This window comes from Lithobates pipiens, unplaced genomic scaffold (genome assembly GCF_037356315.1).
Source record: "Lithobates pipiens isolate NorthernLeopardFrog02 unplaced genomic scaffold, aLitPip1_a1.2 Scaffold_13, whole genome shotgun sequence".
In the NCBI taxonomy this organism is placed as follows: Eukaryota; Metazoa; Chordata; class Amphibia; order Anura; family Ranidae; genus Lithobates; species Lithobates pipiens.
In genome coordinates, this window is record NW_027507718.1 from 239161937 (window position 1) to 239174673 (window position 12737).

Genomic DNA, 12737 nt, shown 5'->3' on the forward strand with positions numbered 1-12737 from the left:
TGCCACTTTATGATCTTGCACCATTTTGCACTATTTAGTGTTCATTCAATTATTTAATATTTAGCACCTGATGATGATTTTGCACTATAAATTGTTTGTTTTAATTATCTGCACAGCAGCAGCTATTCACTTTATGAATTTATGGTAATGTGTTGTGCATTTTTTGAAAATTATTTATTGACGTAGTTTGCACAGTATCAGTTTGCACAGCAGCTAAATAATTGCATGCACAGCAAATCATTTATTAGCTGATTGGCCACCATGCACAGTTGCACCAGTTTCTGAGTGCTCCAGTCTTAGTAAATCCCCTGCACTGTTTTGAAATTCCCGGCATAAAAATGGACTTTAGACTTTTGTTTTTTTATACAAAGTCTTCTTTTATCAGCTATGTTTTTACTGCAGTCACACAAATATCCTATTTATCATTTGAAGAATATAGACCCATTTAGGCAGACAGTGGGACTGCCAGTACACTAAATCCAATATAAAAAGTTGATTATCTCACTCCTCTACCTTACAGAATCAAATTTGTTTAAAACACAGAAAAAAAAATGCAATTTTACTTCAGCAGGGGATCATCTTGCTCTGGATTAATAGTAGTTGGCTTCAAGCTGCCTACAAACGTCAAACAGAAGCCAGCTGCTAAATGACCTTTCTAATGAAAGATCCTTCTGCAAACATGCAAGTTTAGATTGGGTTTAACACCTGTAAGTTTATTTAAAGGGGAACTAAACTCTGTGCCTAAGAAAGGCAGGAAGAGGGCAATAGATTGGTCACCAGTAACTGATCCTTTCCTGTTACTGGCTTAGCATGCCTTATTCTGCACTGTTTGGAGACAGCCATTTGGTAGTGGCAGGGTTTTCTCTTTTCAGAGCTTACAGCAAGGATACAGTGAATAGCACAGCTGTGACTTCACCAAATCTCTTTATAAATCTGAGGCACCAGTGCCTTAGTGCTGATTCACACAGGGGCAACACGACTTCAGCGCTTCTTTGCAAGGTGACTTCAACGCAACGTTGAGCGATTACATACAGCACAACTTCAAGTCGCCCCCAGGACAGGCAACTTTGGCTGTGGCCAATCATAGAATAATCGGCTATCTGGGAGGGAGGGGTTTGCCTGGGTAAACTAATTTATTTTCCTGTAAAGTAGCTTCAATCTAGATGGAAATCTGACTTGGAAGTGACTTCCATTGAATTCTATGGGTACAGGTCACCTAAAAGTCACCTTGAAGTAGTACAGGAACCTTTTCTGAAGTTGGAGCGACTTCAGTAGTGTACAAGAGGGCTCTCATTGACTAAAATGTAGTTCCCAATGTTAAGCGACTTGAGGGCTGACAAGTCAGATCCCAAGTCGTTGTAGTGTGAACCAAGCCTTAGTTTTCACACTGCAGATATACAGTTATAATTGTGTACATACATGCCAGGAAGTGTAATACCATACTGCCCCATGTCATAACATAGTACATCTTCACTTTTTAATTTAAAACCCACTTTGCACATCATTAATAATATTTCCTTCCTTGTTACCAGGTTTTGGTGTCTTCTAGACAGCCAGTGTCATTTAACCCAACTTTTGGGGGTGCATGTTCATGTCCACCTGGGCTTAGAACACTAATGTACTGAATGGTGTTCACATGTCATTATGTGCCAGCCATTTGGTAAATGGGTAGAGACCACCCACTGTTTCTGCCAAAGAAAGAGGGACCTTTTTTCTTGAAGTATGGAGGTTAGTGGTTGTATGTAGAAGCTGGAGTTTGGCTTTAAAGTAGAACTATGATCAGATTATATTATCGCATATATAAAGTAGGCTGCCTATATTGGTATGACTGGGCTTTTAGTTCTTCTAAGTATCCTTTTTACTAAAGATATGTAGCAATATAAATATTGCCAAAAAATGTATGAAGAAAAATGACTAATTTGCATAATTTTATCACAGAAAAAAATCGTATTTTTTTATTTCTAGTGCAAAACATCAAAAACCAGTGCATAGCATACTAGCTCATTATGAAATACTTACCTTAGAGCGAAGCTGTTGCAGCGGTCCCTGTACACCGATGCGACGGGCAACGTGTTTCTGGAATGTTACTTCCGGGTTTGCGGGCTCCGGCGCTGTGATTGGCTGAAGCCGCAATGACCTCACTCCCACCGGTAATGGCACAGCAGCTGAAGAAACGTCACACATGAGCCGTTTCTTCAGTGTGCATGTGCTGATGACGTTGGCACATGCGTATACAGTGAATATCTCCTAAACTGCAAGTTTAGGAGAAACTCAAGGGATCTACAGGTAAGCCTTATTGTAGGCAAAAGTGGCTGTAAAGGGTTTAAAACCACTTTAAGTGCCCAGTGGGAAGTGGTTAATATATTTATAAATGATTTAGGGTCTGGGATTAAATGTACCATTTCAGTCTTTGCTGATGACACCAAGCTATGCAGTGGAATAACATTCTTACAGGATGTCGCCAATGTACAGTTTATTTGAGCAACTATGTGGCAAATGAAGTTTAATATTTGATAAATGTCAAGTTATGCACTTGGGGCTAAGAATATGCATGCATCATACATACTAGAGGGAGTACAACTGTGGGAATCAATGGTGGAGAAGAAATGGAACTTCCGCTGATCACATTTGGCACCTTTTTTGGGGGGGGGGGGCAGATACCTGTCTAATCCAGGCATTTACTCCCACTTTGTCGAAAGATCACTGCAGTTTCTGCGGCCATCTACGCCATGTCTGGCCCCTGCTACATTTCCCCCGCTGTCTTCTGGGAGACACACAGGTCCCAGAACATAGCAGGGACCAGTCAGAATGTCCACGGGTCAACTTCTGGTGAGGACATAGCAGGCTCCCTGGACAGGTAAGTGTCCTTATTTTAAAAGTCAGCAGCTGCAGTATTTGACTTTTAAATTTTTATTTGTATTTTTTTTGCAGGCGGAACTTCGCTTAAACAGCATACAATTCCAAGCTAATATTTCCAAAGTGAGCAAAATCGTTTCCTGTATTAAGAGAGGTATGGACTCCAGAGCGAGAGATCATTTTGCCCCTGTACAAGGCATTAGTAAGACCTCATTTGGAATATGCAGTTCAGTTTTTGGGCACCAGTTCTCAAAGGATATCGGTGAACTGTAGAAAGTGCAGAGAACAACCAAATGATAAGAGGCACGGAGGAAGAGGAGATACAGGGGGATATGATCAACATGTATAAATATATAAGTGGTCCATATAGTAAACTTGGGGTTAAGTTATTCACTTTAAGGTCATCACAGTGGACAAGGGGGCACTCTACGTCTGGAGGAAAAGAGATTTAATCTCCAAATACGGAAAGGTTTCTTTACAGTAAGAGCTGTGAAATAGACTTCCTCAAGAGCCAGTTCTGGCCAGCTCAGTAGCTTGCTTTAAAAAAAGGACTGGATGTTTTACTAAATGTACATAATATAACTGGATACTAATATTTATAGGTAAAGTTGATCCAGGTAATATTTGATCTGAGTAGCCCAGTCCACAATGCTGGAAGTTGAGGAGTGACTGCAGGGATCGGGCTGTCAGCTTATATTGTCTCTGTTATTCCCTGCCTCCTCCCCACTCCTTCCTGCAGCTGACAGAGGGACAGGAGCAGCTGTGAAGAGAAGGTCACTGTCAGCAGCCTGATTAAGCCCGACCCACTACCCAGGGAACAGAGAGAAGGAGGATATTGATTGCTCTGCCTGCTGGGAGGAACTTGATTTGATGGGTAGATGTAGTCTCCACATTGTGGAACTGCCCTTTGGAAAGGGGCAGCAGGGAAGGAGAAATTACAATACCCAGGGAGCCTATGGAGAGGAAGCAGAGCAAGAGTGAGGGGAAACTTAGGAGTCTGCACAGGGAGAAAAAAACATCACATGGGAGGATACAGAGGCTGTGGCCCTAGGCTGTGGAGTATGCTGTAGTTCGAGAGAAGCCTAAGAGGATCAGGGACTGGCTGCTGCTGGAGAAAAGGTCATTGAATGCATAAGGCCCCAAGCTGCACACCTGCCTGCAGGGACTGAGCTGCTGCAAAGGGGACCAGCTTTCCAACCTATCTGCTGTTTTGCTGCTACAGGCCCCAAAGAAGGGAAACCGTGAGTACTGAGACCCCTGTTTCCCCATACTGCTGTGTACTGCTTGGTGTGAGGACCGAGGAGCTGCCATTAATGCTTAGGACTCCAGGGAGGGAGAAGGCTGCAGTTTCATCCAACGCTGACTTGAGGGGGTAATCCTCACTGGGCCTCAAGAAGACACATCGAGATTAATGGGAATACTCTTGTATGAGAATGTGAGTGCTTCAAAATGAGATCCAGGGTAGTGATGGACGAACTTCCGACGGGACGTTTCGCGAACGCGGACAAAAGTTTGCGAAACGTTCGTGGCGGACCCCATTGACTTTAATGGCAGACGAACCTTAAAAACCTCCAGGTCATATTTTCAGCCACAAAATACTTACTAGCTGTGCACACATAGTCCCACAACATGGACACTGACATAACACAAAAGTATTAAGTGAATCTGGGATAAACAACGACAAGCATTCATTTTTTTATTTTTATTTTTATCTGTGAAATTTTGACAATTCAGGAGCGCATGAAGGCCATGGAGGAGAGGCAAGGTCAGGGCAGGCTATGAAGGGGGTGCAGGAGATGATCAGTGCCACGGTCAGGGCAGTGCAGACCTGTGCTTGAGCCCCTCCCTCTGCCTGGCCCTTACCCCCACCTATGCAGGGCTCCACTGCGGTGGTCCGGTGGTGCCATTCCAGTGCTGATCCTCAGCCATGATGCTGGCACTGCCTGCTTATTGGCTTCTCCGCTGCCATCTCCCTCATTGTCTGAAACCAGCACCATGATAGAGAGCACTGGCACCGTGAGAGAGCACTGACACCAGCACCGAGATAGAGAGCACTGATACCAGCAACTCTCTGCGGGACCCAAAAATATGACGCCGCTCAACCTCTTCAAACAGGAGGGTACGGGCATATAGTACGGTGTGCTTTTTTTTTGTACAAGGAAGTGAACCAAAGGTAGAAAAAAGTCTGTGTGCTAGATTAAATAAATTGTTTTATGCATATACAGTGGTGTGAAAAAGTGTTTGCCCCCTTCCTCATTTCCTGTTCCTTTGCATGTTTGTCACACTTAAGTGTTTCGGAACATCAAACCATTTTAAACAATAGTCAAGGACAACACAAGTAAACACAAAATGCAATTTGTAAATGAAGGTGTTTATTATTAAAGGTGAAAAAAAATCCAAACCATCATGGCCCTGTGTGAAAAAGTGATTGCCCCCTAAACCTAATAACTGGTTGGGCCACCCTTAGCAGCAACAACTGCAACCAAGCGTTTGCGATAACGTGCAATGAGGCTTTTACAGCATCCTGGAGGAATTTTGGCCCACTCATCTTTGCAGGATTGTCCTAATTCAGTTACATTAGAGGGTTTTCGAGCATGAACGGCCTTTTTAAGGTCATACCACAACATCTCAATAGGATTCAGGTCAGGACTTTGGCTAGGCCACTCCAAAGTCTTCATTTTGTTTTTCTTCAGCCATTCGGTGGTGGACTTGCTGGTGTGTTTAGGATCATTGTCCTGCTGCAGAACCCAAGTTCGTTTCAGCTTGAGTACACGAACAGATGGTCGGACATTCTCCTTCAGGATCTCTTGGTAGACAGCAGAATTCATAGTTCCTTTTATCACGGCAAGTCTTCCAGGTCCTGAAGCAGCAAAACAGCTCCAGACCATCACACTACCACCACCATATTTTACTGTTGGTATAATGTTCTTTTTATGAAATGCAGTGTTCCTTCTACGCCAGATATACTTGGACACACACCTTCCAAAGAGTTCCACTTTTGTCTCATCGGTCCACAGAATGTTGTCCCAAAAGTCTTGGGGATCATCAAGATGTGTTGTGGAGAAATTGAGACGAGCTTTGATGTTCTTTTTGCTCAGAAGTGGTTTTCTCCTTGGAACTCTGCCATGCAGGCCATTTTTGCCCAGTCTTTTCCTGATGGTGGAGGCATGAACGCTGACCTTAACTGAGGCAAGTGAGGCCTGCAGTTCCTTGGACGTTGTTGTGGGGTCTTTTGTGACCTCTTGGATGAGTCGTCGCTGCGCTCTTGGGGTAATTTTGGGCGGCCGGCCACTCCTGGGAAGGTTCACCACTGTTCCATGTCTTCGCCATTTGTGGATAATGGCGCTCACTGTGGTTCGCTGGATTCCCAAAGCTTTGGAAATGGCTTTATAACCCTTTCCAGACTGATAGATCTCAATTACTTTCTTTCTCAATTGTTCCTGAATTTCTTTGGGTCTCGGCATGATGTGTAGCTTTTAAGGATCTTCTGGTGGACCTTACTGTGTCAAGCAGCTCCTATTTAAGTGATGCCTTGATTGTGAACAGGTGTGGCAATAATCAGGCCTGGGTGTGGCTATAGAAATTGAACTCAGGTGTGGACAACCACAGTTATAGTATGTTTTAACAAGGGGGGCAATCACTTTTTCACACAGGGCCATGATGGTTTGGATTTTTTTTCACCTTTAATAATAAACACCTTCATTTACAAATTGCATTTTGTGTTTACTTTTGTTGTCCTTGACTATTGTTTAAATTGGTTTGATGTTCCGAAACACTTAAGTGTGACAAACATGCAAAGGAACAGGAAATGAGGAAGGGGGCAAACACTTTTTCACACCACTGTACATGGTCTACTGGTCACATGTGTTGAATTCCTCCGAGTTCCATGCCTCATTCATTTTTATAAATGTGAGGTAGTCAACACTTTCGTGAGCTAAGCGAGTGCACTTATCGGTCACGATTTCCCCCCCCCGCTGCACTGAACATCCTTTCGGGCAGGACACTGGACGAGGGGCAAGCCAACAGTTCCATTGCAAAATGGGCAAGCTCTGGCCAGAGGTCAAGCCTGCCCACCCAGTAGTCTAGGGGTTCATCACTCCTCAGAGCGTCCACATCGGCCTTACCCCGATGTAGTCGGACACCTGTCTGTCTAGGCGTTCCCTGATGCTGGATCCGGATGAGACCTGTCGATGGGCCGGCTGAAAGAATGATCTCATATCAGAAGTCACCAACACATCTTCAAACCGCCCTCTTCTTGCAGGCGCTGTTGGATTGGTACCCACAACTCTTTCTCTGGGAGTGGGAATTCCTCCTCTGCCAATGCACGCAAAAGCAGAATGCAGCATTTCTCGAAGCAAGGCCTGTAAGTGCTCCATTCTGACAGCCCTCTGTGATGGTGGTAACATTTCCGCCATTTTGTGTTTGTACCGGAGGTCTAAGTATGTTGCCACCCAGTACTGGTCCTTGTCCCTTATGCTTTTTATACGGGGGTCCCTGTTAAAACACTGGAGCATAAAGGCCCCCATTTGCACTAAACTGGAAGCAGTGTGGTGGCCTGGCTCCTGCTCATCATTCAGGATAATGTTGTCCTCCTCGTTCTCCTCTCCCCATCCACGGACAACAACGGGGATCCCAGAAAGGTTTAAAGCATGCTCTTCTTGCTCCTCCTCATCCGCCCCAGCACCATCCTCTGACTCCTCTTCAGACTCCTGTCGTTGACTTGTCTGAGTAGCCCTCCCTGGGATTTCATCCAGCATTGCGACTTCCTCATCTTCCTGCTCCTCCACGGGTTGATCAATGACACTACGCAATGCATGCTCCATAAAGGAGGCATAAGGTACAATGTCACTGATGGCACCATGGTTGCGACTGACCAGTTTGGTGATCTCATTAAATGGCCGCAGAAGTCTGCATGCGTCGCACATGAGCAGCCACTGGCGTGGTGAAAAAAAACAAGCTCCCCAGAACCTGTTCTGCCGCAGAGTTCATACAGGTAGTCATTAGGCTGCTCCAGCAGAAACGTGCAGTTATCAAGCATATAGAAGGTTGAGTTCCATCGCGTCGGGCAATCGCAAATAAGACGCCTGACCGGCAGATTGTGTCGCCGCTGAATGTCAGCAAGGCGAGCCATGGCCGTGTAAGATCTTCTGAAATGGGCCGAGATTTTCCTTACCTGCCGCAAGATGTCCTGGACCCCAGGGTATTTTGACAGCGAATCGCTGCACGACCAAGTTTAAGACGTGTGCCATGCATGGTACGTGCATAATTTTGCCCTGTTTCAATGCGCTAAGCAGATTGGCACCGTTGTCACACACCACTTTACCAACTGTCAAATTGAGCTGTGTTGGCCACTGATCTGCCTGTGAACGCAAAGCTGAAAGGAGTGCAGGGCCAGTGTGGCTCTTGGCTTCCAGGCACAACAGACGCAGCACAGCATGGCAACATCTCACCTGGCATGTCGAATAGGTTCTGCGTAAGAGACGCTAGCAGTGGAAAAGGAGTCAGCCGAGGAGGAGAGGGAGGGTGGAGTAGGAGAAGGAGAAGAGGCAGGCCTGCATGCAATCCGTGGCGATAAAACCAAATCTACACGGGTGCCACGGGTTACATGCTTGACGGCCATCAGAAGGGTCATCCAGTGGACACTAAAAGTTCTATACCTTCCTGTGTTTGCTAGACCACGTGTCCGTGGTCAGATGTATCTTGGCACCGACACTGTGTGCCAGAGATACATTCACTTGCCGCTGAACCATATAGCTCTGGGATGCCCTTCTGTGAGAAATACTTCCTTCCTGGGACCTTCCATTGTGGTGTTCCAATGGGCACAAATTTTCGAAAGGCCTCAGAGTCCACCAGTTTATATGGCAGTAGTTGGCGGGCTATCAGTTCTGACAAGCCAGCCATCAACCATTGGGCAAGAGGGTTATTCAGCATCATCCCCCTTTTTTTTTTTTTTTTTTTTTTTTTTTTTAAACTCTCGAACATTTGGCCCACGGAAGCCTGCCTTTTTCCAGAAAAATGTGAGGACGGCATGGAAGGTGGAGTGGAGGACAATTGTGAGGAGAGAGGAGAAGTAGAAGACTAGGCTGGATGGTGAGAGCCTGGAGTGTGGTTTTGTGGGTTCCGTTGCTCCCACTGGGCTCGGTGATGGCAGCTCATGTGCCTTCTTAAGGCGGTCGTCCCTAGGTGAGTGTTGGGCTTACCGTGACTTATGCGTTGACTGCAAAGATTGCAGACAGCAACACTCTTGTCAGCAGCGAACACATTAAAAAACTGCGGAGCCATGCGTCGGCATCCTGGGAGCGCCAGATGTGACTGTACATGGTTGATGCCTCGCTCCTTATACATTCGCGGTCTGCTTTGTCCCTCCTGTGCAATCTAAGTTCCGCCTGCTTCTCCTCCCTATCTGCTGGTCCATATCTCCCTCTGAACTCCCCTCCTCTTCCTCTCTTGTGGGCACCCACGTGACATCACTAGACACGTCATCATCGCTGTCACCTTCCCCACCACTATAATTAGATCTTGGAGTAGGCAGCAACACCGGGGACCAACCTCCTCCTTGGGCTGATCTGGGTACTAGCGTGAGACTGCTGAGTGACGGTTGTTGCTACCTCCTCTTCCTGATCCAATGCCAAGAGTGGCTGCGCATCGGCAATGTTTTGTGATGGATCGGAAAATAATTCCTGTGACTGGGTATGTGGTGGTGGTGGTGTTGGTGGTAGTGTCTTTGGGGGTGCACACAGCAGAAAGTGAAGACGAGGGTGCAGATCAAGAGGATGAGGGTGCAGAAGAGTAAGGCTGAGTGAGCCACTCAACCAAGTCTGGTGCGTCCTTTGATGTAATCAAACGCACCTTCTGCAATTTGCCACTTTGGCTCAAGCCTGTTGCTCCTGCCCTACCCCTACTACCCCTGCAGAAGGGCCTGCCACTTCCTCTGCCTGTCATTTTTTAAATGACCCTGTGACAAGTCTCTAGAGAAGTGCAGTATGTATGTGGAAGAAGGTATAGAACACCCCGCTTGAACCGGTCGTTTTGGGGGGCCACTGGTCTATCACACCAGTTATAATACTATTTTTTTATTTTTTTTATTGCATTTGTCACTCTTTGCCCTTGTACACACGGTCGGACATTCTGCCAACCAAATCCGTTGGATTTTGTCCGATTGATTGTGTCCGAAACTGTTGCATACACATGGTCGGACCAAGTTGTCGGAAATGACGTGATGACGTTATTTCGTTACTACGGGACTACGTTCACGCTAGTAGCCAATAGCTTTGGTGTAGGAATTTGATCTGAGCATGCGTGGCACTTTGTCCGATCGGAATTCTCTACACATGATCGGACAAGGTCCGATCGGACCAGTTTGTCGGAAAATATTTCCAACAAGTTGGAAAATTGGATTGACGGATATTCCAACGGAATCAGTCTGATGCATACCACACACAGTCGGATTATCCGACAACACGGTCCGATAGGACACATTCCGACGGATTCTCCGACCGTGTGTACAAGGGCTAAGTAGTATTGCTGCAGAACCGCTCAGCAGTCACAATGCTGCACAGTGGAAATGCACTATACTATGCGTTCTATATTTGCAAGTATTTTTTATACGTGTATTACACCCCTCTATACTGCACACCGAATAGTACACCTATACCAGTCCTTTAAAAGGACCTTTGTGGACCTAATAGTAGCTAGCTAGTAGTTAGTGAATTGCAGACTCTCCCTCCCTACACTGATAAAAGACAGCTGCAGAATCGGTCAGCAGCACAGCAGTGCACTATAATCTGCTTTCTATATCTGAAAGAAAGTATATTGTGCGTGTATTACAACCCTATATACTGTACACCTATACCAGTCCTTAAAAAGACCTTTGTGGACCTAGTAGCTAGTGATTTGCAGACTGTCCCTGCTCCAAACACCAAACTGTCCCTCAGTCCCTACATTGATAAAAGACAGCAGAATCGGGCAGCACAGCAGTCAGCAGTGCGCCATAATATACTTTCTATATTTGAAATTAAGTATATTATAGGTGTATTACAACCCTATATACTGTACACCTATACCAGTCCTTAAAAGGACTTTTGTGGACCTAATAGTAATAGCTATTAGCTAGTGATTAAACTGACTGCCCCTGCTCCACACAGCGTCCTTTCCCTACACTGACAAAAGACAGAATGTAAAATGGCCGCCAGATCAGGTCTATTTATAAGGTAGGGGGTATGTCCAATTGTCCATGTGCTGAAATGTCTCAATTGGCTGTCCTGTACCCCATGATGGATGTGTCATGGGTCAAAGTTCTTCACAATGTAAACGCATATGACCACCGTGTGAACAGCGCCAGAAGTCCGCTGGTTTGACAAATCTCGAACAAGCAAAATTCGCCGTGAACCATAAGGCCATCTCTATAACAGGGCCCCAGCACTGGCTAACTAGGAGTATGGTGCTTCTTTCAGAATTGTGAGCACTGATAATGTGGGACCCTGAGGAAAGAGTGGCTTCTTTTGGGATAAGCATTACACATAGCTTAGGAAAGTAATGCAAAAATATCCGTGCTCAGACTGACTGAATAATGTGGAAAGCGGCTAGCACATTTGTTGGTCACAAACCAGAAATATGAAATATTAAAATACAGTGTTTTCCTTGATCGACTAATGTCCTTTTTCCTTTAAATAAAAGACACTCGGTCCTTAACAGTGTGAACATGAACTGAGATCCTGAGTGGAAACCGCCACCTCTACCATTAACCTACTTTGGTCTATCAAGGAAAGCACAGCATTTTCATATTTTATATTACACATAGCTTATATGGAACTTTCTCTTTTAATTTTTTTAGGTAAGTGGTTTTGAAGATAGCAGGTTGTCATATTTGCCCTTCTCCATTTTGGTATGCAGCTACATTTTGTAAGTATTTAGTGAGTGGGGTTTCTATAGTCTAACTTTTTACTTAAATATAAAAAATTATCTTCTCCTTTCCTTGATAGGGTCAGACCATACAGAAACCCTTTTCTATCATATTACATCTTAAATCTAACTCGCGTGCATGCTCCCGAAGATTGAATCAATCCATGAAACGCGTAGAGCTAATATATGCCTTGTTTCAATTCATCATGTATCTCATAGGTTATTGCTCTAATGTGAACTGTCTACAATCATGTGGCATTTTGTTTTAGTATATATGTATGTATATAGTGTTTGATTTTACAATGAATTATGACTAACATTTGTACCTTATTACTAACATACATAATAAATTTGACTGGTTTTACACCTGCGTGCTTTATTTAAAGTCCCACTTCTTTTTACCTTTTGCATTTAGACAGGTATGAAGGCACTGGACCTTACCAGGTTACCGCTGTATTTAAAGTCCGAAACTGTACGCCTCCTTTTTATATTCATTTTAGGGATGGGAGTGTTTATTCAATTAGGCCTGACCACATAACATAGTTTATGCATTCACTACGTTTATCATCCTCTGGTTGGCTAGTTTCCCCTCTCTGTATAGGGTATAACAACCCATGGGTTGAGACTAGAGGTCGACCGATATGGGTTTTTCTCTGGCCAATGCCGATGCCGATATTTGGAAATCATGGCGGCCGATGGCCGATATATGATGCCGATTTTTTTATATATAATATATATATATAAGATACATTTTTTTTTTTTTATCCCCCTTCATCTCATAAAAACAGACACCTTTCCCACTGGGGCGTTCTTTAGCGCCTGTAAAGTGCCCGCAAAACGGCTCCCCTGCAGTCTGTGTGAAAGACAGAGTGCTTTCACACTGAGGCGATGCGCTGGCAGGATGTTAAAAAAAAAAAGTCCTGCAAGCAGCATGTTTGGAGTGGTTTATACCGCTCCTCCACCACTCCTGCCCATTGATA